The sequence below is a fragment of the Camelus bactrianus genome, chromosome 12 (genome assembly GCF_048773025.1).
Source record: "Camelus bactrianus isolate YW-2024 breed Bactrian camel chromosome 12, ASM4877302v1, whole genome shotgun sequence".
NCBI classification, from domain to species: Eukaryota; Metazoa; Chordata; class Mammalia; order Artiodactyla; family Camelidae; genus Camelus; species Camelus bactrianus.
In genome coordinates this window covers 18914950-18942691 of record NC_133550.1, presented here as the reverse complement: position 1 = coordinate 18942691, position 27742 = coordinate 18914950, and the positions used below count along the sequence as shown (strand labels likewise).

Sequence of the window (27742 nt, the reverse complement as noted above, 5' to 3'; positions counted from 1 at the left end):
CATGACATTATGCATTTGGTAAAAACCATAGAAGAGTGAATCCTAATGTAAACTTTAGTTACTAATAATATATCAATACTGTTTCATCAGTCATAACAAATATACAACATCAATGCAAGATGTTAATTGCAGGCGGGATGGGTGTGCGTGGCAAGGAGGAATGAGGGTAATGAACGCTCCGTACTTTCCATTCATTGTTTCCATAAGCCTAAAGTTGCTCGAAGGAATAGTCTATTAGTTTAAAAGAAAACAGACTATGAAGAACATGTATGCTTGATTCTCTTTGTGTGGTGTGGTGTGTGTGTCTGTGTATTTGTGCATGACTGTGTGTGTAGAGGGATGTGTGTAGAAATAAATTCAGAGGATTTATATCAGATTTATTACAGTGGTGTCTGCCAGTGGTGAATCTGTGAGTGATTTTTGCTTTTTGATTGGTGTCTTTCTATACTATCTAAATATGTTATTCAAATAAATGACAAACAAGGTGACTAAGTTTTTAAGATGGGAAGGGATATAAAGAAACCACTTCATCTCATCTCTGTTTGGGCCAAGTTTTAGGGCCAAGTTTTCCTTCTAACCTTAAGTTTTTCCAAACATGCACGATGCCTTTATGAAAAAAGCCCCCCAAAGTGGAAATCTGAACTTATAAACATATACATTAGACGTGGATATTTGATTAACAAAAAATGTGATCACAGTTCAATCAAGATGCCAAATTATTTTATAATGATGATATTTAACTTTTTAAGAGGGTGTGGAAGAAGAGAGGAACCAAAGATCCTTTGGAGAATCTCCTGAAAACTATGGCCCCTCCACTCAAAAAATTTTTCATGTGCAGATATAGTCATAGTCTTGCATACTGCATACAGTGTTGGCTGTGCTGACAGTCCTTCAGTAAATCTCAGGTTAAGACCCTCACTGTGTTAGTGCAGCCAGTATGAGAACACTATAGAAGTTCCTTAAAAAACTAAAAATAATTACCATATGATCCAGCAATACCACTCTTGGGCATGTATCCAGAAAAGACAAAAACTCTAATTCGAAAAGATACATGCACACAATATTCATAGCAGCACTACTCACAATAGCCAAGACATGGAAGCAACCTAAATGTCTATCAAAAGATGAAACGATAAAGAAATTGTGAGACACACACACACACAAAAACACACACGGAATACTACTCAGCCATGAAAAAGAAATGAAACGATGCCATTTGCAGCAACATGGATGGAGCAGAGATTATCATGTTAAGTGAAGTAAGTCAGACAGAGAAGACAGATATCATATGATATCACTTACATGTGGAATCTAAACAAATAATACAAATGAACTTATTTACAAAATAGAAATAGACTCACAGACATAGCAAACAAACTTATGGTTACCAAAGGAGAAAAGAAGGGGAGGGATAAATTAGGAATTTGGGATTAACATATACATAGTACTATATATAAAATAGATAAACAACAAGGACCTACTGTATAGCACAGGGAATTATATTCAATATCTTGTAATAACCTATAATGAAAAAAATCTGAAAAAAATACATATATGTGCATAACTGAATCACTTTGCAGTACACCTGAAACATTGTAAACAACTATACTGAAAAAATAAGACCCTGTTCTGTAGCATTTGAACATGATTCGGGACTTCAGTTCACTCAAGCGTTTCAAACAAAATCACTTGTGTTTTATATAATATTTTACAAAATCCTCTCCCATTTGAGGTTTCATTCAAGCATCTCAACTGTCTGAAATAAATAAGGAATATAATGTTTATTCTAATGTTGATAGCTGAGAAGGTTAAGGGCTCAGTGTGAGGATAAAGATTTGTTGGAGTCTTTCCAGTAACAGAGGGTTTGCACCAGGACTCAGTTCTGTTCTTTTGACGTTAAATCTGATTCTCTTTTTACCCCATTCCAATGGAGCACTCTACTCTACAGGCTTGGGACTCTCTTGAGTTTAGTAAAATAGTATTTAGTTGGGTCGTGGTAGTCTTCGATTTGCTATCTCTGTAGCACAATATTTTCATCTGCACAGAATAGGTACTTGGTCACTATTTGTTGATAATATTTAAATTTCATTTAGCAGCAAATTCTGGTACTGCTGAATACTGTCATTATTTACCTACCCAACTCTATGCAGAGTCAAGATTTTGGTAACAGTCCAGTTCTTTTGATCAAGACCTGGTAATTCCTAATTGATGCTTTCAGTCATCAGTTTTTCTCCCTGAATTGTTCAGCAGTGAAATCGTGGGAAATTTAACAACAGCAAACATAGATGTATATATTTGAAGATAGTTAGAGTTTTAAAAATAGTTTTACCTTTGAGGTTTTTTTTTTTCCCTTGTCAAATATTATTTATGAAGAACCGTGAGGGTAACTGGAGAGAAAAATGTCACAGAGAACAATTCCCTTGGGGTGAGTCTAGGAGGTTCATGGTGTATATATAAGGTACCTCTTATCAGAAGGCCATCAGTGACGCCATTTCTTCTTTCAGTAAAGCAAAGCAAGATTTCTTTTTATACATTTTCCCTATTTGAGTTACTTAGTCATTGATATCAGAGAAGGCATCCCTCATGTATGTTTGTACATGCCTTTTCAAAGTACACAATACAAAGTTCAAAGTACAGCGTTCTTTTGTTGCTGAAGGAATTGTCCAAGGCTTGAGGGTAGTTCTCTCTAAAGATGTTTTGTTGACCATGGTGGATTGGGGGATTAACTGAGTCCATGCCTGGAGACTAACTTGGAGGGGAGGACCAAGGGAACAGAGTGTAGTGTGAATGGGGCAGAGGTGGAGGAGGGAGCGTTGGGCTGGGGGAATCAGGGCATGAGTGCCTCTGGCAGGTGTGACCACTGCTCCGGGGGTTTCCCGTGCTCTCTGGCTCTCTGCTAAATGCTCTGCAGGGATCTTCTCTGCTCTGCAGAAACTAGGAGGGGGCAGATATTATCATCTGTGCCTAAAAAATGAGGAAACTAGCTCAGAGAGATTCAAGTAAATAACCCAAGTTGTCACAGCAGGTCACCAGCCGAGTGGGGATTCCAGCTCAGGAATGTTTGGACGCCAAGCCCACGTGCCTTACCATGATGCATATGCCCATCTAAGCAACGCTGACATTACAATAATTTCTCCCAGTTTGGTTAACTGCCCAGGATTTTTTTTTTCAACACAAGTAGCACATGCTCCAGTTTATTTTTAGTCAGAGATGAGTCTATAAGAGATGTAGGTCTTTTGTGGCTTGTTGAAATGTATTGTCATTAGTCCTTCTTGTGCATCAGAATGAACTTGTTAGTTGAAAACAGACTCCTTCACTCCTTTGTAGGACTGGGATAATGTACTCTGTAAATCTGGAATTTCTCTTTCTCCTGGAGTGTGGAAATTCGCATTTGTCTCTATCCCTGTGTTTTTGGCAGTAGCCAGAGACTTCAAGTATTAAACATCAGTGAACTACATACGGCGTATGGTTTTCTGTATTGTATGGGAGGAAAAAAGTGATCTGGGGGAACGATTCCAGCTGGAGTCTCGTGTCCCTCTGGGGAAAGTTGCAGCCGTCTGAAGGTGTGTAAGACGGAACTCTGCTGTACCAGTTTACTTGGCAAACACTATAGCAGGAGTGAGTGATTTCTTTCTGTGGGAGGAAAATTTTTCATAAAGTTAGAAACTTTATGAGAATAACCCATGTCTGATATTCATTTATATATCAAATATTTGTTGAGTAGTAGATGCTGGAAGTACCATGAGGAACTAATCATTGTTCCTGCTTTCAAGGAACCCACAGGCCAGAAGAGGTAGACAATATATTATTAAATTCCAGGAGAAGGTATCAAGGGTCCTAACCACAGGGCCTTAGGGAAGCACCCGGGAAAGGCGCTGGCCTTACTGGGGGGCGAGGTCGCAGACATTGTGCCAGGGGAGGGAACATCGATTCTGAGCAGGACTGGCTACATAATCTGTGGAGTTTAGTGCAAAATGAGAACACTGACCACTTATTCAAAACTATTAAGAATTTTAACATGGCGACGATGGAGCGTTAAATCAGGCACAGGCACTTCTAATCCAATTTCCTTCCACTTAGACTGTAACACCCACAGCGGGAAAATTCCAAGCCATTATTTAACAAAAGGAACCCAGTCTGGGCACTTATGCCATTTGTTTGTTTTGAAATATTATTTTACAACTAACATCTGTGGACCTAAGAGAATATATTTAAATCAATTTGGTGTGGGTCTTAACAGTTTTTGGAAGAACCAGAGGATTTTAGAATGGGTCATGAATATTTATTATTTAATGTATTCCCACCTTCCCGAAAGGGCAGGGAAGTGGCTGGGAACTTCAGGGACTATTTAAGTACATTTACCAACAGCCTAAAAGCCTCTGAAAGAAATAATTTGGGTAAATGTTAAAAAGCAAGTGTTATTATGTTTGTTGGAAACCAGTATAGAAACCCTACCTGTTGATTACAAAAAGCAGAAAACTGTATTATTGGTCTCGACCATTTTCTGCGCCCTTTAATAGTTTGATACCTGCCTATTGGTCTGCCTGTCAGTGGCCAGATGATTTACCGTGCCTCTCGGTGGGAGGAGTCAGCCTCCTGGTCCCACTGGGATCAGGCTCGGCCACGTGATTTGCTTTGGCCAACCCAGTGAGAGGAAGCAATGTGTGCACGTCTGAACAGAAGTGTCAGGCAAACACTAAGGGCCGTTGCAGTTGCCGCTTCCCTGACTCGCAGCCCACATGGCCACTAGAGAAGCTGTCCCTTCAGCTTGGATCCTGAATGGAGGAACCACATGGAGCAGAGCCACAGACCGCCTCTGAAATGTGAATGCGAAATAAACCTTTGTTGTTGGAAAATTGCTGACATTTGGGAGGTAATTAATGACCATAATCTAGTGAAAGCTAACACAGCATCTTATTTATAATAGGGCAATAAGTCACACATGTGGTGTTTGTCTGAAGGCCATTCGGTGATACCACTCCTCTGGGGAGTGACATTGCTCTGATAACGATGATCATATAGGTTCATCCAGGAGCAGGTACACTGGGATTTCTGCTGATGGTGATCTGATCCACTGGAAAATCAAGCTGCATCCATGTGGAGGACAGGGAGGAGGGGGAGGAGGGGGAGGAGGAGGATAAATTCTAATAAATTCTGGCCTCACTGCCTCACCTGGCCCGGCTGCTTGCTGCAAGCTTGTCCTTGAATAAACTGCTGAGCCTCAGTTCCCCATCTGTAAACTTGAAATAGAACTGTTCACGTCACAAGGTTGTTAGGGCAGAGTCAGTTTCTGCCTGTTTCTTTCATGTCAGTGTCTCTTTCTCATGCAGTTTTACCCTCTATGATACAATCAGCTTTTGACTTTGTCTATCATTTTAATTTTTGAACTTCTTGAATTTTGAGTTTTTGTTTTTTTTAGATGTACAACAAAGTGATTCAGTTACACATACATATATACGTTTATACCCTTTTTCAGATTCTTGTCCATTACAGGTTATTACAAGATGTTGAATGTAGTTCCCTGTGCTATCCAGCAGGTCCTTGTTGTTTGCCAGTTTTATATATAGTAGTGTGTATCTGTTAATCCCCAACTCCTAATTTATCTGTCCCCCTCTTTTCCCCTTTGGTAACCGTAAATTTGTTTTCTATGTCAGCGGGTCTACTTTGTTTTGTAAGTAAGTTCATTTGTATCATTTGTTTAGATTCCACATCTAAGTGATATCAAATGGTATTTGTCTTTCTCTGTCTGACTTACTTTACTTAGCGTGATACTCTCTAGGTCCATCCATGTCACTGCAAATGGCATCATTTCATTCTTTTTTATGGCTGAATAGTGTCCCATTGTATATCTACCCCACATCTTTATCCATCCATTTGTCAATGGACACTTAGGTTGCTTCCATGCCTTGTCTGTTGTAAGCAGCGCTATGAACATTGAATTGCATGTACGTCTATCATTTTTAATAAAAAAGAAATAAGACATTTGCAGATTAATGTTGAACTTCTCTTTGTTTCTCTCCAAGTGCCTATTCCTTTACCTCACCCTCCAAAGGCAACCATCATTTTATATTTGGCATATCCTTTATTCTGATATCTAAATATAGTTTATTACATATATAACATGTCTACATGAGTATTATATTACTATATAATATATAATAATTACACCCTTATGATATATAACTTAGTATACTATATTATAGCTATATTAGTCTACACTGTATTGGATATATATGTGTACATAATTAAAATATACATATAATGATATTCTTAACATAGGACAAAATTAGGATAAAAGAGTTAGTAAAAATATTACCTTTTCTTTAAAAAAATGGTGAGGAAAAGCAGTTTCACTTCCCCCTATGACATTTTTAATTCTTTTCTGTCACTTGCCAATTCTTTCTAACTGTTACAATGAGTCAGGCGCCTGTACCAGGAACTTGGAACAAAAGGGGGAACAGACAGAGGTGGACTTGTCCTCTTTGAGCTGACCTCCTAGGGGGAGGAGGCAAAAACTAAATAGTTAAGCAAATAAATAAACATAATAACAGGCCAAAAACCCATTACGTAAAGGTCCTTGGGAGGCTCTTTTTTTCACCTTCTCCCCAAGAAGGGCTTTTTAATGAATGGGTAAGAATGATGGTCAACTTCTATCTGTTTCAAGAAAGGGAAGTAACATTTATTGAGCACCTAAGTTTCAGCTAGTTTATCTGCATTATTTCATTTAAGTCTTATAATAACCCGGGGAGTGGGTTCATTTTATAGATGAAAAAATCTGAAGCTCATGGCAGTCAACTAACTTTCCCAAGATTATCCAGCTGGTAAATTGAAGAGTGGACTTTTAATTCTACAGCAGGTTTCTATAATTCCTATTTCTTCTTCATTCCTAATGATCTCTTTTTAAGTGGAAAAAAAGTGTATCTTTCTGTCTACCCTTATCTCTACATATCTTCTGTTACGTAATTTTTTAGATGATAAATTATTTTATCTTAGAATAAAGTTAAGTTTCAGCTTTTCCTTCCCCTTAAAGGCAGTACTTTTTAAATAAACAGAACACTGAACTTAAGTTCTGGAGAACGAGCTTCAAACCACAGTTCTGCTGCTTGATGGCTGTGTCATTTCTGGCAAGTCTCTTAACCTTGCTGAGCCTCTATTTCCTCATCTGTCAATGGAGAGCATGACGTTGTATAAGCTTAAATTTTGAATAAGTCGGGTCTGGCTGAATGAACTTCGCCACACTTTGCACACTGATATTGCACACTGATACAGATTCTCTTCCTGGTGGTGTGCACAAGAGTTTGTATAACTCGGTCACTCCCTCGGGGTGGTGGCTCAGAGCCCTTGGAGAACTAAAGACTTGAATCCCTGGGTCTGTGGAAGGATCTCCCTATTCTCTGATTCTTACCCTCGATAAATTTTCCAGGCTGGGGAAAAGTTTGCCTGTGGTTCACTCTGCCCTTGAAGGTAAAGGGGGCTCAAAGAGACTTCAAAGGCTTCTCAGTGAAGATGCAGGCACCAGGAGTGACCATTTTCCTTTCCTTTAGCTGCCTGGATGAGTGTAGCTGTAAGAGAGTAGAGTTCAGGAGGGCACGCACTTTGGAAGAAGCCGGGAAAGTGATTTAACTTCAAGTCACAAGATCAATTACTCAACGTTCTAGAACGATACTGAGAGTTGCAGCAGATTCATGGCACAGGCACAGAAGGCGATTCAGGATGTCTCTTTCCTTGGACATTAAAGCTCATTACCTGAAAATTACTCAGCCTTGGCCCTTAGGGAGATCTTAAGTGCCCAGCCCAAATGGCATGATCCTATTTGAAATGCCAAGATCTCACGATAATAAACAATGTTGAAAGGGAAAGGGCACCTCTCTAGGTTAGAGCTCGGCAGTTCGATCTTTTCCAGCTGAGAGCCCCCATCTCCAGATAACTATGTGTCTGTCGTGTAAGGGAATCTGCGGACTTTTAGTTCTGTGCTTGGAGTAAATTATCTCAGGAAAACTAGGCAGCAGTTTTAAAAAAAGGGAGTAAATTCTCACTTCTTAATGTTCTTGCCTATAAATAGCCTCTGACAGAATGGACTCCATTTAATGATGATTTCTCTTCTTGCCTGCAAATTGGGAATCTTAAATCCTACCTGACAGAGGGGTGAGACAGGTAGTGTGAGATAATATAATGACCTCACATGGGCACAGAGCAGGTGTGGAGCGGGTGTCACGTCTCACCTCATGCTCTGTTCATCACACATTTATCTGTAAGGCTCCAGGCTCTGTGCCTTAAAAACCCCACGGGAGATGTGCCAGGTCGCCCTCAACAAGCATGTGGTCTAGGAAGGAAGGTAAGATGCATAGACAACGACTTGTGGGGTTTAAGGAAACCCAAGAAATGGCACCCCTTTTCCAGGCCGTGTTGGGAACTAGCAGACTGAGAGAGTGACCCAGGTGGGTCCTGGAGAATGTGGTATGGATCTATTAGCCCAGGGTATCTGCTGGTCCTTCAGTCTGCCTCTGGGCAACCCAAAGAACCACAGCCTCCTGTGGGAGAGAGGGGTGTACAGGAGGCTGTTTCACAGAGGATGGGCAGAGGGGCTGCATGAAGCTGGTGCAGAGAGAGGGGTGTATATTCCTGCCATGGAGCCTTCTTCACATGGAACCATGAAGGGAAAAGGTTTAAGAAAAACCCCCGAATGAAGTTTGTTCTCAATTTACATGTAAGGGTGAAGAGTAACTGGCACTAATATTAATACTTCCTTACTGGCTGATTTATTTGGTTTCCAAACCCTGGCTCTGTGTTAGACTCACCTAGAGAGATCTAAAAAGTTACAGATACTGGGCTCCATCTATGGGGATTCTAAATGGGAGGACTGGGGGTGGGACCCAGACATCTGCATTTATAAAACCTTCCACAGGTCATTCTGACAAGCATCCAGGGGTCTGACTCACAACGTTGAGCAATGGTCAGCTTGGTTAATCTCTTAAAAAAAAAATACTCTTAGAAAAGGACCAACCTTAATGGGGGTTACACTTCTGTGAGAATAACCCCTTCAGATTTATTTGATTTTTGGCCACAACAGATCAGAGAAGCTTAAGGGAGTCAGCAAGTAAAAAAAGGTAAGTCCTCCTTCTCCTGTATAGTTTTGTGTAGAAAGGACCCCACGGATATATTTTTGCTTATCTTTGTTCTACATTTTGTTCTGTACTTGGTGTGATCAAAGCCCACATTTCAAAAGGTGGTTTTCCCTAGAAACATACATGGGAACACGGCAGATTCCACTGCAGACTGCCTTACCTTCTGGAGCCTATTCCATGTTACGTACTGTGCTAGGTAATCTCTTAGGTGTTTCCACTGGCAAGAGTCAGGCTATAAATGTAGTAGGATTAATGAAGACATTGTGAACTGATGAGAATGTTCAGGCACCATGACTTAATGGAATTTTTTCTGCCCATGAAACTCAGCAACACATGGCGATGCTGTGGCGTGTGTACCCTGCTGGAGACACTGAAAATTGTTTCGGCTTTTTGAATATACATCTGGTTATGTATCTTCAGAACTAGATCTGTGTAAATTTTCTTACCATTTTCATTCATTAACCCAATTTCTGGGAATTATCTTAAGTCCTTTTTTTTTTTTTAAAGTGAATACGCTATAAGTAAGAAGAGAATAATGACTGTATTTTCAAATTACAGCAACAGCTGGAAATTTCAGAAATATTAGTCATCAAGGAAATTATTGCATCATCATGAATGATTTCATTAAATGTTCTATAGACCCTTAAAGCTGATCATTATAAAGTCTATGTAGCACCAGGTAAAATGCTTATGACAAAACATCAAATGAAAAAATAGATGCCAGGATACTAGGTCAAAGTTACCCACGAGCACTGCCAGGGAGTGTGAAGATGGTGAGTGGCTGGTGTGCTGGACCGGTAGAATCTGGAGTGGCTTTTCCTTTGTGGATGTGGTGGCTGGATATTGTTCGAGTTACTCAGCATCCCTTCCCTCCCTACACGGACCCAAGAGGAAAAAGGAACTTCCCACCTCTGGCTAATGAACTGGGGTGATGTATGCCTGGAACTGTTGGTGGCTTTGCCCAGTTTTTCTCTGCTAAATGAAGAAAACTTGCCTGCCGTAAGAGATGATCTAGCTAGAAGGCTAGATCAGGAGTCAGAGAGTTGGACGTATGGATGTACAGACAAAGGAGTAAACAGACTGATGGACGCACGCAATGACAGTTTCTACGTCCCCGAGACAAACCTCTACACTTGTCCTTTATGCGAAACCACAGAATCCCTTTCTTATACCAGTTAACCTTGTGTTAGTCACTTGCAACTGAAAGAATGCTGACAGAAGATTTGGTTTAACTTTGAGAAGTTTTTATTCTGTGTTAGAATTTGTCAGTGCTATTGTATGTTTTTAAATAAACCATTTTTGCTTTCTGAAGTCTCTGGAACATTTTGTACTTGCATGTACATACTGCATGTGTGAATCATTTCCCAGTACATTACCCATAGTCTATTGGACCCTATTGAACTATAATTTCCTCCCATGTCTCTTCCTCAGCCTTTCCTGCAACATCAACGCCATTAACTGTTTCCTCACATCCTGCTTCTGACAATAGCCACCCCGAGAAGGCTTTGGAAAGGGTGGTCTGAATGCCAGTGTGAATGTAAATCTGTCCAAGGCAGGAATGTGGGGGGGGGGGGTTTGAAATAAATCAACAAGCATTAATTGAGCACCTACGATATGCCAGGGGCTGGGGTTACAATGATAGAAATAAAAGTAGAGCCAGCTCTGCCCTTAAGATGCTTCTCTCTGTGGGTGCACGTGGGTGTTCACAGGAAGTCCTGGGGAAGGCCATTCTGGGAGTTTATTTAGCAGTTATTACTGATTTGCTTAATGTCTCTGCACAAGGGCAACAGGCTAATAATTAACACTTATTAAACTTTTATTCTGTGACGCACACCTATGTGTTACCATTTTCTCCTCTTACCAGAGGAAGAAACTGAGGTGCACTGAGGATATTTAAGGTGCCCAAGTGCAGAAGTGGATTTAACCACAGACAGTCTGGCAAACAATGCTGCTTGCACAGTATTATGAGTAATCTGCTCAAAAATGCTGCATCTGGTCCTTAAATCAACTTTTTTTTGGAAAAAAAATTTATTTAAAATATTTATGAAATTAATATCTTGGGTTGAGGTGTCCAGATATCTGACCAGGAAGAGATGAAGGGAGAGTCTCTTTCTCAGCCAGTTATTCTTTGAGCCATGGAGAAAAATGAGCTGAAGAAATGAATTCATCTGTCCATTCATCATTGCAGCAGATGTTTACTGACCATCTGCTTCTGAGTACGTTTCATAGGGAAGCCCTCAGTGTGGCAAGGGCGGATGAAAAATCAACACATCCTTAAGATGCGCCACAGTGTGGTAAATCCTATGATGGAGGAATCATAAAGGTACTGGGAGAGCGTTGGGAGGAGGAGAGAGAGGCGGGAGTGGAAGAAATGCCATGAAATGGGTGACAAGTAAGCTGAGCATTGAAATAGGTGCAGGAATTCTTCAGTGTGGACACGGCAGCCGGGTCGGGGTGGTGCTGGAGGCAAGGCCAGAGGAGGAGAGAGGAGCTGCTTCTAAGCTCACTCAAGAGGGTCTTGAGAGTTTGCAAGTGGCTCTAAGTGCAGGACTAGAAAGATAGGTGGGAGCTATGCAAACTCAGGGAAAACATCTGGACTTATCTTTGAGGTCAGGGGTCTAAAAACTGTTCAGTTGCATCATTTTACTACTCAGTAGTAAAAATAACTTGAACATGTACTCTTCAAATAGGTAGCTATTGAATAATTCATATGGTGATGTAGTTACTTATGTACATGTACTGTCATACTAGTATGTGATATCTTTTACAAAATACACACAGATAAGATTATACAGACAATATTTAACAGTTTTGCTCCCACAACAATATTATTAAGTATCAGCATGAGCAATGTACTTGAAAATGTTAGGTGTTTTTGAAAACTTTGGTGAAATACTTCATGATAGCGTAATTTAAAGGACTGGTTTTGAGTTCAGTTTACTTTGATTTCTAGTTTTAATCAAAACAAGATCCTTCACAAAGAGATGGAGTTTCAGTTGAAGAGTTTGTTGGCAGGATTAACCAAATCATAATGCCGTGTTTCTTTTTTTCCAATCTCAAGCACAATGCTCAGGTTTTTCTTGAAATTTAATGAATAACTTTCCATCTTCCCTGATGTCAATCATTCTTGCAAGCTCTTTGGAAGGTGTTGCATTTTTGGATTTTTAGCAATTAGTTCAAACTCATTGATAACCTTTATCTGGGATATTTAAAAATAGGCTAGGAAATTCTGTTTCTAATTTTTTTTGATGTTCAGATGAGAGTCTTTTTTTTTTAATGGAGGTGCTGGGGATTGAACCCAGGACCTCATGCATGCTAAGCATGTGCTCTACCACTGAGCTATATACTTCCCCTCTCCTATATATTTCTTTGTATTATTATTATTTTTCCTGGAGAACCAAGCTGGGAGAGAGGGACAGATTCAGAAAGATGAGTTATTTATATGAAAAAATTCTGGTAATAAAGTAATAGAAGGGCATTTGGAAAGAATGACTGTAGAATGATATTGGAGTTCCAGATACACTTGCACTGGGACAGACATTCTCTGCATTGGAAAATAGAACTGATCTGAATTTCACAGCTATGCCTTCTTTAAGAAGGGCGAGGTGTTTTAAAAATTTTCCCCCCTTTTCTTCTAGATTTCTAATTCCTTTCTATTGTGATCAGCATTACTTTGGCTTTGCCTAGGTTGAGCTGTATCTTATCGGTGGCATGTAATAGCCACATAAATAAACATGCAGGGTTTCAAGTTTCCTCCAGCCCCTTCACGGACACTTAAGCAGTGTGGCGTTGCTGGGAGTGTCCATTTGGGCTGCAAATGCCATCTCCAGGGCATTGTGGTCACCATGGATTCCCAAGGTGGTGGCTGTCGTCTCCCTGGGTTCAAGTAAGAGGATGAGGTGGCGCAGGAGCAGTGGGCAGCACCCTGGAAGCCGCGTGTGTGACTCTTCCAGAACCAGGAGAGGCAGCCCCATTTCTTGTTCACCCATCCAGAAACAACAACTTGAACACACAGGCCTTTCCCCGCTGCTGCCTCTGCAGAGGCCGATGCTGTTCCTGCGGGCGGGCCAGGCACCCTCCCCAGGAACAAGGATACGGAGCCAGCGGCCCTGGGGAGGCCAGGCCAGGCCGGCGCGGCATCGAGACTGGCGGCTCCTCTCCACCCACAGGCAATTCCCCAGTCAGCCGAGCCCGGCCAGGGTGGGCGGGGAGGTGGCTGGACCAGGATGCATCTTTCTGACTGGCAAGTGTATGCAGGGCATGGTAGATTGGTCCCCAGGAGATTGTCTTGACTAGTGAGATTGATTTTGGCTGCCAGTGGCAATGAAGTGAGACCTCCAACTGCATTATTTTCCACCTCTGGTTTCAGACCTGGACAGCAGAGCTCCCGGCAGGCGGCTGGGGCTGGAGGTGTTTGGGGAAATCTGACCTCCTTTACTGAGGGGGTTGGAGCAAGGCTCTTCATTGCCTTAAGAATCTGGTTCCAGTCTTGTGTGATGACAGTTGGGACTTATTTATTGGGTATTCAATTTAATTTTCTATTTGAAAAACTATTTAGAGGTCCACAAAGACAGTTGTTCTCCACTTTTGGGTTTTATTTTTTGTTTTGTATGGTTTTTTTTTCCCCTCCATTTTTTAAGGTGTAGTTTTAAGAGATTTCTTCATGCAATATGTCTGATTCTTTTTTTAATTCTTATTTTTTTTATTGAAGTGTAGTCAATTTATAATGTTAGGTTCATGTGTACAGCAAAGCGATTCAGTTATAAATATACATACACATATATATATATTTCAGATTCTTTTTCATTACATCTCATTACAAGAAATTGAATATAGTTCCCTGTGCTATAGAGCAGATCCTTGTTTATCTATTTTATAACAATCTGTCTGATTCTTGGTAAGACCCCCTCCCTCCCCGACTTCTGTGTGGAATTAGGCAGAGCTGGACTGTAGTCTCCTTTCAGTGGCTTATTCATTCTGTAACTTGGGATCATTGCTTCTCTTCTCTTAGCCCCTGCTTCCTCATCTGGGAGGCCATCTGCTTTATTGCAGGATGGGAGTCCTTAATTATCAAGGATTGGAAATGATGAATAAGGCACTAGAATAGTGCTTGGGTCACATTGAATGCGCTCATTAAAGGAGATACTATTTTACTATATAAATTGTCACCCATGTGGCCCACGGGGCTTTCGTGGAGGATCAAATCAAGGTTTCTGGAAAGGGATATATGTGCGTGAGCCTTCTGACCTGAGTAAAGAGCATGACCAGCTCAGTCAATGAGTATTTATACAAGTCTTCACTGACAACACGGTGCTGCTGGATTAGACATCATGATTCAAAAAGCAGAGGTACAAACTTTCTAGCCATTAAAAACGTGCAATCACAAGGGGCGAGACAAATCAACAAAATCATTTTAGAAAAAATTTTAAAAAAATTATAGATAGTTCTGTAGTAAAAAAGGAAAAAAAAATGTTCTGCCATTCCTCGTAGCTGTTTCTACTTGGTGATCTCTGTGAGGCTAAGGTTCACTTTTGAAGTTATTTGTTTGACTTTGGGTTTGGGGCATTCACATGCCCACTTGTGATAAATGTAAGTAGAAAGCTGATTCATTACTTGATTAATGCAGATGAACATGTAAGGAGGAAGTGTGCAATGTAACCACATCTGCTTCTCGTCGGATTTATTCAGCTCTCTGATTCTCTCGGACGAGGTGGGTACCAAGGTGTTCTTGGAGAAGTGCACAGATTCCCTCACTTTTACGCTCTGCTCCCCGGGGGTCACTTTTCCAGTTACCTCCTGCCATCTCCACTTGGCTCCCTCCTGTCAACTCTGAAGGTCTCCTGTCACCCACTGCCCTTCAGAACTCTCTTCCTTGAAGCCTTTCCAAACAGATGCTGTCTTGCTTCTCTCTTGACCGTCATCCTGCTAAGCCCTGGGTCTCGTCCACCTCCTCCATCCTGAGCTCTGACGCGCCGGACTTTATATAGCCCTGACTGCCTGCGCCTTTCTGTGCCCGGCACTCTGTGTTACCAGCACTGACCCTGACTCCTCCGGGAGGGAGGCTCGGGTTGCTTTCCGTGAAGTGCTTTGCATTGCTAGGGATTAAAGGAATTCTAGAGGCAAGGAATAAAGGCTGTGTTGGGGGACGGTCTCAGTATACTTCTTTGTGCTTTTCAGCACAGCCATTCTCATCTTCACCTGGTATCTGACTACTAACTAAAAACTCATTAGGCAAGGTTCTGATTTTTTTTTTTGGGGGCAGGAATGTGTACAAGTTTGGACTGGTGGATGAGTCACAGACTCTAAGGAATTTAAAAGACATGGTTTAGTGAGAAAGCCTTAGAGAGAGAGAGAGAGAGAGGGAGGGAGTTAGGGAGTCCTACAGACAGAACCCACTATGTCAGGCCTTGCAATGGCCCTGGTAACTCATAAGTAGCTCTCCTCAAGGCTCCTGGTAACACACCAGGAACGCTCCGCACTGATGCGGTGCAGATGGCAGGGGGTGAGCACGCTGAGGCCATCTGATGGGAGAATGAAGAAAAAGGGACAGAAGTCCTTCTCCCAGCCCGATTCGGTCAGAAGTAGTCGTAACTGCTACCACTTATTCAACCCCTTGTTGAGTAAGAGTCCAGATACTATGTCACTTTCTTTTCTCTCTCTTTTTTTAATTGAAGTTTAGTCAGTTTTCAATATTGTGTGAGTTTCTGCTGTACAGCATAATGTTTCAGTCTTACATAGACATGCATATATGCGTTTTAATATTCTTTTTCAGTATAGGTCACTGCAAGATATTGAATACAGTTCCTGTTCTTGTTCTATAAAATAAATTCTTCTAGTGAGAGACTAGATCTCAAAGAGAGATGAATATTATTCACATCACTTGTCAAGGACTGGCTTTGCCCACCTCGTAGTCTTTTTCTGGGATTCCAATGATGGAATATACACATTCTAGAAAACTTTAGTGTGAATGACCAGATACAGGAGGAAGAAAGACTGTCTGTTGAGTGCTGGGTTCCTTGTTATTTAGAATGCATCAGGAGAAGATACCAATAGGTTTTATGAGGAAGAAAGCAGGCAGAGAGCAGTTGAGTTACTGACCCAAGGCCACACAGAAAGCCAGTGGCGAAAGCAGAAGAAAACCCCAGATCTTCTGAGCTTCTCTTGAAGGGCTTGTTGACTCTGCCACACTCTGACCTTGTTTCCCGTTTCTACGGGAGCTGACTACCATTTCTTGGATTTGCAAGATTAAGATGGAGGAGATAGAGATAGTCAATTTCTCCCCATTGCTTAGATCATTATTAATCAGTCACTTCACCCCCTCAGGACAGGTGGTTGGGAAGGGGTGCTTTTGAGAAGCTGAGTGTGGTGGAACACTGTGCTGGGGGAAATCTGTTCCTGGCATTATACTCGGGAATAAAGCAATTAATGTACAAAACGGGCAATGGTGGGGTTGATGTGGAGGGCAAGGATGAGGGGCTTCGGGGAAGAGGGTTTCAAGATGGCAGAGAAGGATTTTGTGTCTCTTCTCTCAATGCTGCCTCGTTTGGCAGATGCCTGTTTCCTTGAAGAGAATCCTAGTATTGGGAAGACTCGCGATGGAGCCGGCTTTCAGGCGTCTACTTCAGAGAGCTATATCATCTGTGCTTTCTCTTCCAGTGTTGGCTCTGCTGTGTTGGGAAGTTCCTTACTATATCTCACCTGCGTTCTTTCTGCTGTAACGTAAGCTCACCCCATCTCCTGCTACTGTTTAAACTGACCCGTCGCCCAACACTGGGTAACCCCAAGAGAGAGCCTTAGACGAAGGAACCGATTGGAGCACCCTCTTTTGGCCTTGACTTCGTAATCACTTGTATAGGGAACAGGTTATCTTGGTTTCTCCCACAATTGGTTTGGAAGCCTGCTCAGCTGCCCGTGTCGCTCAGCCCTCAAGGGTCACTTTTGTCATCCACCAAATATTGAAACAGGTGGGACCTGCCACCCGTAATGTGAGCCACAGTGGAAAGAAAGTGACTCAGTGCTGGCAGCTCAAGTCAGGGTTGAGAGAGGTGACCACGGGAATCCAAGGCCACCTTGTGACTTTTGCAGCACAGAGACGTTGAATGGCTTCCTTCTTGAAGAACGTGCTGTTCCAGTGTCACAAATGTGACCAGGTCGGTGCAACTGGACATTCCCCTCTGCCGCCTCCTCGCACTAAGCCACCCGCCCAGAGTCGGCTGCTGGAGAAACTGGTCGTCCAGCTCATGTGATAGTAGCTCCAAAAACATACAGGAGAGCTCAGGGTGGGCTGGCAGGAGGCACAAAACTCAGGGACTGAGCAGGGGTTTCAGGTGCAACCAAAGAGGAAAGAAGTTTGTTCAAAAACATTCCAGTTTCTCACCTTTTCTTATACAACTTCGTCTGCTGATCTGTCAACAGGAGTTACATGTTCCTGTACATCACAAAACATGCATGGTTTTCCGAGTCTCACTTCTCTTTCTTCCCGGTCTCAGGGCCACTGCTGGGTCACGTTAACTCCAAAAATCTTCTGGGAATTGACTCAGGTAGCCAGTCTCTCCTGCCCTGCTGTCCAGCCTAACTGCTTATGTATGGAAAGGAGGAATAATTGAATAGGAAAACACCCTACTGTATTAAGGAAGATGTGAGTTCTCAGCCAAGTTCCATAATAATAATTATGCCACCTGGTCATTTTGGGGCAAGTCCTTTATCTCCTGGACCCTTCAATTTTAGTTTTGTAGGATAAAGATAAGTTGCTAGTCCCATGCCTACATCCCAGGGATGTTCTGAAAATAAACAGACCAATGCATGTCAATCCAATAACTACTTTGAAGTAAATGTAAAGTTAGAAAATGGAAGCTAAGATTTCAGGGTTTTGGGGGCACAGGCCACCCATTCTCCTTTCTTGGCTCTGCAATAAACCTGTCTCTGCTCCAAAAAAAGAAATAAAAAAAAAAAAAAAAAAAAAAAAAGAAAGAAAGAAAGAAGAAAGAAGAAAGAAAATGGAGCTACTATTGCAATGATGTAAGTGGATGTAAATACTAAGCAAGTCTTAACTACATGAACATAAGGAAATGGAAAAAATGTGTTTTTGTGTCAAGGAGAATAAATGGCCAACGCCTCCATCATCCTTTTTTTCTTATTTCCAGGGTGGGTGCGCATTAACATTTAATTGCCCAATTCCTTCTTGGGAAGCTTTTGCTAAAACCAGTAAGTTTAGACTATCTGGTGAAAACCCATATCCTCTTGTTGGTGTTTTGAAACATTTAACTATTTTGACCTAAATGCTAAAGAACAAAGTCAATTGTTTAACTAAAAGGGCAGAATGTAAACATTTAGCTTAGGTATTTGGAGTACCTATTTTCTCAGTCACAACACTTCCTTGCAAATGTTTGAGAGAGTTAGAATATGGCTCTCTGAAAGGCGTGGGAAATTGAAGATGAAATAAAAACCTGACCATAGACTTCCTTCCTCAATTTTGAGTGAGATCTCAATAAGATTCTCTTATAATTGGATGTGGACTTGATTAGCTTTTTATGTGACTGCATACTACTTATTTTTGGAAAATATGAATTACATTTTAATAGAGACATGGCTTACAGTGAAGTAAGTAAAATGCATTTCTTGGAAAGTAAAAAAAAAATGTGGTTTCCATTGTATTCTTCTTTGGAATCATTTATTTCCAGGTTTTGCAGATCAATTTAACCTTCATAATTTTGTTTCTTAGTCGTTCACTTTCTTGTTTGAGCTTTTGATCATTTATTCCTTTATCTGGCCACCCATTCATTAATTTATATGTTTAACGTCGGATATTCAAGGACCTGATAATATGTGCCAATCACCATTCTAGGTGCGTTTATATTTTATAAAGAAATGGGTTTTTGCTTAGGCATATTTCTTTTATATTTGGCAAACCAGTTTGTTTCAAAGAACAGCCTGAATACATATAAATATGCCTCAGTATGGTAATAAAGGAACTCCATTTCTTGGCCATGTTGGGGAAGGTAGGCCATGAGCAAGAGAATAGCGATAATAATTTGCACCTACAGAACCCTGCCATGGGCGCCTGGTGCTAACTACAACTGTTTTCCATGAATAAACTAGTTTAATGTTTACAATAACTGTTCATGTTCTCATTTTAGATGGGAGGAAACTAAGGCAGAGGGCCTCAGCCTCAGTCATGTTTTAAAAGCTACAGAGCTTCCCCAGAAGAACAACATTACACATCTCAAAGTGTTTTTGTGAAAATTAGAGCAGAAAAATCATGTAAATGGATTATATCTCAACAAACATTGAAAAAGACTACAGAGTAATTGTTTTTATAATTGCACCAAATGCCAATTTAAAATGTGGCTTCTAAACTTTAATTCGAAAAGATATATGCATTGCAGTGTTCACAGCAGCACTATATATAATAGCCAAGACATGGAAGCAACCTGAATGTCCACTGACAGATGACTAGATAAAGAAGTTGTGCTATATTTATACAAAGGAATACTACTCAGCCATAAAAAAGAATAAAATAATGCCATTCAGCAATATGGATGGACCTAGAGATCATCATTCTAAGGGAAGTAAGCCAGAAAGAGAAAGAAAAATACCATATGACATCACTCATATGTGGAATCTGAAAAAAAAAAAAGAAAACAAAGAACACCATGAACTCATCTACAAAACAGAAACAGACTCGCAGACGTAGTAAACAATCTTGTTTACCGGGGAAAGAGGGTGGGAAGGGATAAATTTGGGAGTTTGAGATTTGCAAATGTTAGCCACTATACATAAAAATAGACTAAAAAAGGTTTCTTCTGTATAGCACAGGAAACTACGTTCAATATCTTATAATAACCTTTAATGAAAAAGAATTTGAAAACAAATATATGCATGTATATGCATGACTGGGACATTGTGCTGTACACCAGAAATTGACACTTTGTAATTGACTGTACTTCAATAAAAAAAAAATTCAAAAAAGAAAAAGCACAAATGCCCAGCTACCTTCCTGAGAATATGAAGAAAAACTGTAAGTAGAAAAAAACATGAATTGACACCTCAATAGATTAATACTTTATATGTTAAAAAAAATTTGGCCTCTAGTAGTGATTTGACTCAACCTACAAGCTGTGCGAACTTGGGCAAGTTGTTTCACTTCCCTGTGCCTCAGTTTCCACATCTGTAAATTGAGTAGTGATTAAGAGGATTAAATGAAATAGTTAATATAACATAATAGTTAATATAAATACCTTAGCATGTGTCTGGCCCATGGGAAACACTTAATAAACATTAGCTATTATTAACATCATTGTTTTACTATCACTGTATTTCCACTTCTCCCCAGGAGGGAAAGGAAAGCTGGTAAACTAACAAATTTAATTAAGATAAAATCTTTGATTAAAGCAAAGTCAGCAACTTGAACCTCATGCAACTGAAACATCATAATTTATGAAATTGATAAAGTTCCCACATCATATCTTACAGAGTATTGTAGTGCCCAAATTATAGATGGCAAGAAACATTTTATCAAGGAAGAATAAAACTGGTTAGGGAATGACTGATTCTTTGCTATCCAGTTTGTGTTCAGTGAGCATCTTCTGCACGTCGAGCACAGTATCTGGCATTTTGGTGGGTAAGGCAGGTGGCTTACAAAGGGGGACCCACGTGTGCTTCTTCCAACCCAAAGCGTACAGTCTGATGGGTAAGGCAAGTCATATTGAGAAAAAAGATTAAATACAAAACCTGATAGGAAGCAGAAAGTGATGTAATCATCACTTTAGCCGGAAAGGGAGAGACAATGTGTACAGAGTCCTCACGAAAGCTCCCTGCAGCTGATGGGACCGCCTTCCGCTGCAGAGAAGTGAGAATGCATCAGAGGAGGTGAATAAAGCAACGGTGACTGAGAGCTGAGGCAATTCGGGAGCTAGGTTTGATGGAGCAGGTCAAGGATATTGAAATCATTTCAATTCTTTAACATCTCCAAGCTCAGACTTTTTTTTTGGGGGGGGGGGGAAAGCATGATTCAGACAGGGTTCAAACCTCAGTCCTGCACTATTGGCTGTGTGACCAGGTCAATATATCTAACCTTCTTGAGACTCAGTTTCCTCATCTATAAAATGAGCATAATTTTTGCTTTACTTAAGTAGGTAATTATGAGGCTCCATTGAAGCAAGGATGGGGCAGTGCCTCAAAGCCTTAAGAATTCTGTGGGTAGAGGGGTTCTGCAGCAGTGTCTGTTTTCAAAGGTCCTACCCTTTGCTAGGACCCCTACTTGAAAAACACGTGTAACCTAAGTGGTATACAGAGCAGGTTTTTCCTCGCACGGTAATTTTTTTCCCTTAAACACTTCTGGGTTCTGGCTGACTCTTTTGTAAACCACTTCCTTTTGTTGAAATCTTGAACCAGCCTCTACGTAGAAAGTGGCTGTTGGGGCCATGGTGAATGAGCCAGTTTATGAAAATTTTTTGCCTGGTCTTCAGAGAATGGTGGTCTCTTCTGACTCTGTCACAGATTGCATCTCTCTCCCAATCATAGACACTCATCCTTAAATACTTTGAATTGACTGCATCTTGCTGTCCTGTAATTCTAGCTTGCAAAATAAGCACTCCTAAATATATCTGCTGATGGCTACTCCAGCTTGCTATGCTTTCAATTTCTCACTTCTTGAGTCATTTGGAGAGTTTTATATTTACCTAATCCCCCAAGCAGCCCCCAGGGAAAGCAGGCTGTCCCCGGGCTCCACGCACGCTGTCTGCATGCCTTGGCCAGAAGGGACAAGTTTCACTTCCCTTTGTTTTTCTCACAGGTCACTATGGTTTTGACTCAGCCACACAGCTCTTCCTTTGTTATATACTCTTGTTTGAATCATTGCTAATACTGATACCCAAATAACTGGGTTACTTTTGTCTTTATGTTCTTTCTTTTTTCCCCTACTTATTGGAAAGTCTAATGCCTTGCCTCTTTTTGGTCCCCACAAAGCGTGAAACCTAATATAAACTGAACTTTGGGTTCTCTGACTGTGGATTAAATGAGTATAATTGGCATTCTTTCACAGGGCTAGGGGCTTGCAGGAGGGAGGTTATTATAAACCTGGAGTCACTGTTTAAAAACCAAGTTATCCTTTTCCTTTTTTTCTCCTGTTTTTTGAAGCAGTGTATCTTGCACTTCAGGGCTAAAATGTACCTTCCCTCTCCTGAAATCTTGGCTACAAATAGCTCTTTTTTCTTTTCTAGGAAGACACTCTGCTGCCAAAGCCCAGGTTGGATTGACGAGCAGAGGCTAGGCAACGTTTACTGCTGAAGGGAGATCTGATGAAACGATCAAAGCTTTGATTGTGCTGTTGTTTCTGATCCATAACCGTTCCCATTCCCTCCCCTCCCCCCCTCACTTCTTCCTCTTTTCCCCCTTTCTGATTTGCAATGTTCTTCAAACACCTTCTTCCCTGGCCAAGTGGGATCTAGAACTCCAACATGGCGCCCTTCTACCTCACGGCGCCCTCAGAGAGCCCTGGTCCGGCTCAGATGGAGCCTCTGGAGCTAGGGGGCTCTCTAAGCAATCAGGCTGCCGTGAGCACCACGTTTCGGTCTTGTTTGCACCAGCTTCCTGTTGCAGAGTTTAGGAAGTGACTCTGGTAACTGCCTGAACTTAAAACATTTCCGCTTACTCTCTGCATCAAAGAAAAGTTACCTGAGATGGATGCCAAATTTTAGGAGTGGGGACAAAGCACTGTGTTTAAGGAGGCCACGATGAATAGGGAAAGAGCCTTGGCTTCACCAGCTGGACCTGGTTACATAGCTTATCTTAGCCTCAGTTTCCTCTTACATCAGATGAGGAGATGCTGTGACCCTTGCGTAGTGGTTATGACAAGGCAGTGAGATACTTTACATGAAGTAGTCATTTCTCTTAAGCAGAATACATTCTGTTTTGTCTGCATGCTGTGGACTATGCCTCTTCGAAGTTTGTGTTTTGAGTTGCAGTCATGTGATTCATATTTGTAGTAAAGCCCTCGTGCTCTGGGTAAGTGTTTATGTCCACCTGCCCCAGCTCCCGGAGGGACTCGAGGCTTGGTGTGCTCAACATTGTGCCAGAACGGAGGGCCATGGGGGGCAGGGCGTAAGAGCTCAGGCTGGAGTTGGGCCATCTGGGTTCCAACGCTTCTGTTCAATAATTAGCTGTGTGACCTTGGGCCAATTCCTCAGCCTCTCTGTTCTTCAATTTCCTCATCTGTATAATAGCTGTAATGGTGTATCCCATAGTGTGGAAAAAAACTACAGGGAAAAAACAAATAGGCAGGCTCACTGAAATTGTAAGAATTAAAAGAAAAAATTCCCAAATGTATGTAAGACTTAGAACAGCGGCTGGTTCCGGGTGTGCGGCTCCTGTTCACAACACCCACCAGCCTGCCTGCCTTGTGGTCAGGGCTGCCCCGATGCAAGCTTGCCAGCCAGAGGCAGTGGAGCCTTCCTCTCCCTCTGCCCCGTTCTCAGCAGGGACCCCCAATAAATGTGCAAACCGCTTAGGTTGATAAGAGATCAAGAGTATTGAGTAGAATTCCGGTTCCTGTTTCTGGGGGAGCGGGGACAGCGGCCTGGAGCTGCACGCAGGGTCTAGCTCAGCACGTGAGTCCCAGACCACTTCCTATCAGCGTCGTCAGTGGCACAGCAAGGCTGTCACCAGCAGATGGTCACCGCCTGCCTCAGATGCGCATTCGGGGCTGAGGCTCAGGCTGGGCCTCTGTGGTCTCCTCTCCCGGAGATGTCCCGTTTCCCCTCATCTTCTCCCTCCCCGCGTGCCGATCCCCATCCCCACCCTCCTCCTTCACTTGGAGACTCCTACTCGCCCTTCAAGTCCCAGCCTGGCTGGAGCATCTTCCAGAAAGCCCTCGCTGGCCTCTGGTGAGTCTCCGTAGGTCCCTCTATTTCCCTTCAATGGGGTGGCCCGGGATTCCTGGCCACATCCATTTTAGCAGTTGGTTCCACGGGGACAGGACTGTGTCCAACTTGCTATATCTGTCACTCCTGGCCTCTGGCAGGGGAGATTCTAAAAATATGTTTCATAACCGATACGTGGAACACTAAAAAGTGCTACAGGACATCAGCAGTATCCAAGAGACGCCACCCGGGCACTCAGCGGGGTCACCGTGGGGCGAGGGGTGGGGCGGGGGGGGAGGGGGGGAGATACCCAGGAACACAGCTTTATTGGCAACACCCTGGGGCATTTACCACTACAGAGGCAAACAAACAGGCAGGCTCCTAATGCTTGATTTAGAAAAAGTCCTATTATACGTAGTGTTAACCCCAAACCTCAGTGTTCAGTTTCGGGTAGAATTTGGAGCTGAAAACTGAGTGGAGATTCAGCACTGAAAAACCACCCATTAGGGATTGATTAAACATTGTACATTCTTTCTCAAAACTATCTTATAATAAGCTGTTTCTTGTCTGTTAATTGATGGTCTAGCGTCTAAAGGAAATGAACCCTGGAAGGCTCTCCCATCGTATTTTTAGAAGGACTGAAGTGAACTTTAACAACTTGAGAGCTGTGGCCGTGGCCGGGACGTTTTGTGTCTTCACCGGGCATGTGATGTATTACTGCCTGCTGGGCCCGGTATCTTTTAAGGAATTCTGCAGATCAAGGGCCAAGGCCTTGACAGGAGACTTGTTCTAAAACAATCATCAGCTGCGCTGAAACCACATTAAAAATATTTCTGAGTTTGCTAGGAGCCTTGTTCACGGAGAGGCACGCCAGCGTTCTTATTCTCTGACCCTTGGAGCTGTTTTCATAAAGGCCACTTCCTCGTATCCACATGACGCCTGACAGAGGCATGGTGGCTGGCTGAGTGGTCAACTGTAAGCTTTTCTGCTTTGGCAGGAAAATTGAAAAAAAAAGAAAAGGAAAGGAAAGAAAATCCTTGTTCGTCTTTGACTCTGGGCTGGTAAAGTCTTTCATACCCCAAAGACCTTACCCTGCAGATAAAACGTGAGCTTCAGCACAATGCACATGTGCCAAGTATGAAAGCATGCTGGGGCTCTGCAGCCATTGTGAGGCCTTAGACAACTGTGTACAGTTTTACCATTTTAACAAACGACATGAAATTTTATTCTTACTAATGAAACTCCCAATTCTTGTTTTCCTTTCTCCACTGGAGGAAACGAGAGAAAGAGAGTCTATTTTTGCTTTGGGATGGGATTGATTTTTGGCTCATTTGTTGATTTGGAAGCCTGTTACAATCCCCTGCAGGGAGAGGAGGGACCCAAGTCTGTGGACCGGCCTTTTCATCCTGCCTCTGGGGCTGGCCAGGGCACACGTGGCGGGCACGTCACTTAACCATGTGACAGGACAGTTCCCTCCTCTGAAAAGCAAGGATGACCTGCCTTCCTTGCGTGGTTGACGTCTATTCCAGCAAGTACTGGGCAACGAGAATTTTTTTTCTTAAATGAAAGTACAATCAGTTTACAATGTTGTGTCAATTTCTGGTGTACAGCATAGTGTTTCAATCATACATATACATACATGTATTCCTTGTCATAGTCTTTTTCATTATAGGTTACTACAAGATATTGAATACACTTCCCGTGCTATACAGTAGAAACTTGTTGTTTATTTTATGTATAATAGTATCTTAAGTCTGAATCTAGGCTACTTCTTTAGATACATATTTGCAGGAAGAACACTGGGATTGAGCCATAAAACCAGAGTCTGAAGTTCTGCTACTTCTTAGCTTTGAACGTGTTAACTCAAAAACAGAACCTTTGGGATCTAAGCCCCCTCGTCTTACAAATGATGAATCTGATGTCCAGAAAAATGAAGGACTTTGCCTAAAGCAGTTCAGCAAGCCAGTGATGGGGCATTGACCATAAACTGTGACCAGGCGAGCCTGGTCCCAGAATTTTCCAGTCATACCATCCTGCCTTTGGCAAAGAGCTGTGTAGACTTGTTACAGTATGGTCCTTTTTTTTCCCCCCAGCTTCTGCCTATTTGGAGATTCTGAATGCCCAAGAAGCTGCTTTGGATTGAAAGAGGAAAATGGCTATCATAAGTGACCAGGAAGGAATTAAGGAACAGAGAGCCTTAGAGCTGAGGTGTAGCTCAGAAGACAGATGCTCAGAGAGGTGATTATTAGCTTGCACTTACACAGGGACACACAGGCCAGGGCTCCTGACTCCCCGTCTTTCCCCTCACATCCCAGCTGCCTCATTTTGATGGGAAATGGAAAGATGGCACGTGTACTATGTTGTTGGAAACCTTCACAGTGGCTGGCATGATGCTTAGCACCCCATATGTCTCCCTAGTTGCCTTCTAAATTAATTAGAGAAACTGCTATCAGAATTTTAAATAGAGTGTCGAGGGGACATACAAACTGAAGGCACCTGTGTAATCATCACCCTGATCCAGAAAAAGAGCATGATGAGCATTCCAGAAGCATCCTGCAGGTCCCCCTTCCAGGGGGCATCCTATCCTCACATCTAAAAGCATAGATTAGTTTTCCCTTGTTTTTTTTTTTCTTTTTTTGTACTTTAGATATAAATGGAATAAAATAGTATGTACTCATTTGTGTCTGGCTTCTTTTGGGGAATATTTTGATGTTGACTTAGATCCAAAAGAAGTGATTCCAAATTGGGGTGCCCTCAGTGGAGGAAAGAAAATCTTCTGCATTTTGCAGTTTCATATTCATGATGAAAGCTGGTATCAATATAGCAGTTGATTAGAAAGAGTGTGTAGGTGTAATTGAGCTGAAACTCATCCTTATTACCAAGATTTTTGTACCTTAAGTGATTCATTTTACACTAAATTATAATTTTTAATTAGGCCAATTGATGTAATACAAAATCAGGGAAGGAAAATGGAAAAATAAAAAAAAACTCTTCCACTTGGGTGTTTGTCCTGAATTTATTCTTCTTAAACAAATTTTTGGTTTTATGACATGCTCAGAAGAAAATGATGAATTTTCTAAGTACATATTCCGAATCAAAAGAAATCCTTGAGTAAAGGTTCCCGATGATTCTGTCTTAGTTATCTTTGTGTTCCTACTATCCAACTAAATGCCTGGCACATAGTAGGTATTCAATTAAGTAATAGCTGCTAGAATAAAAATAATAAGTAAGTTAAAACAAGATGGCAAACAAAGCGTCACAACTTTCTTATTCTGGAGAATATGTACCATCAGAGCAATGAGGAAGAACAAGAGCCTTAATGTTCTTTTTAGATGTTGGAAGTCGGTTTGGGAAGTAGTTTTGCCTCTGGGATCTGGAGTCAGGCAGCTGTCATCCTCTGGTGCTCATGGTGGCAGAGACTGCTAATTATCTCCCACGGTCCCTTTTCCTCTGCTTCCTCTAATGATGGGATTCCTGCGTATTAGCCAGGCACACGGCTGCTCAGCTAGAGACAATTTTTCACAGCATCCTTTGTAGCTACCAGACTAAGTTCTTGCCAGTGGGAAGTCACCAGAAGTGATGTGGCACCTTCCGGATATTACTTTTAAAAGACAATTTCTGCTGGCTGGGAAATGATACCATTCGAAGAGCTACACTTAAGGGATGAAAGTCACATTTTGGTAGCAGAGATTCCCTGCTCACCTGTGCACTGTCAGGTGAAAGAAAAACACGCTTCTGTGTTATGAAGCCAGTATATTT

The 27742-nt window shown here is 41.8% G+C and overlaps 1 long non-coding RNA gene across 1 annotated transcript in view; it reads left to right on the top strand.

The window, feature by feature from the left end:
- LOC141579398 (uncharacterized) overlaps positions 1-26969 on the top strand; it is a 42332-nt gene extending 15363 nt beyond the window's left edge. The window contains exons 2-3 of the long non-coding RNA XR_012510625.1: positions 22346-24007; positions 24570-26969. This is a non-coding gene — a long non-coding RNA (uncharacterized LOC141579398). The remainder of the gene's footprint in view (positions 1-22345; positions 24008-24569) is intronic.
- Positions 26970-27742: the final 773 nt, after the last annotated feature.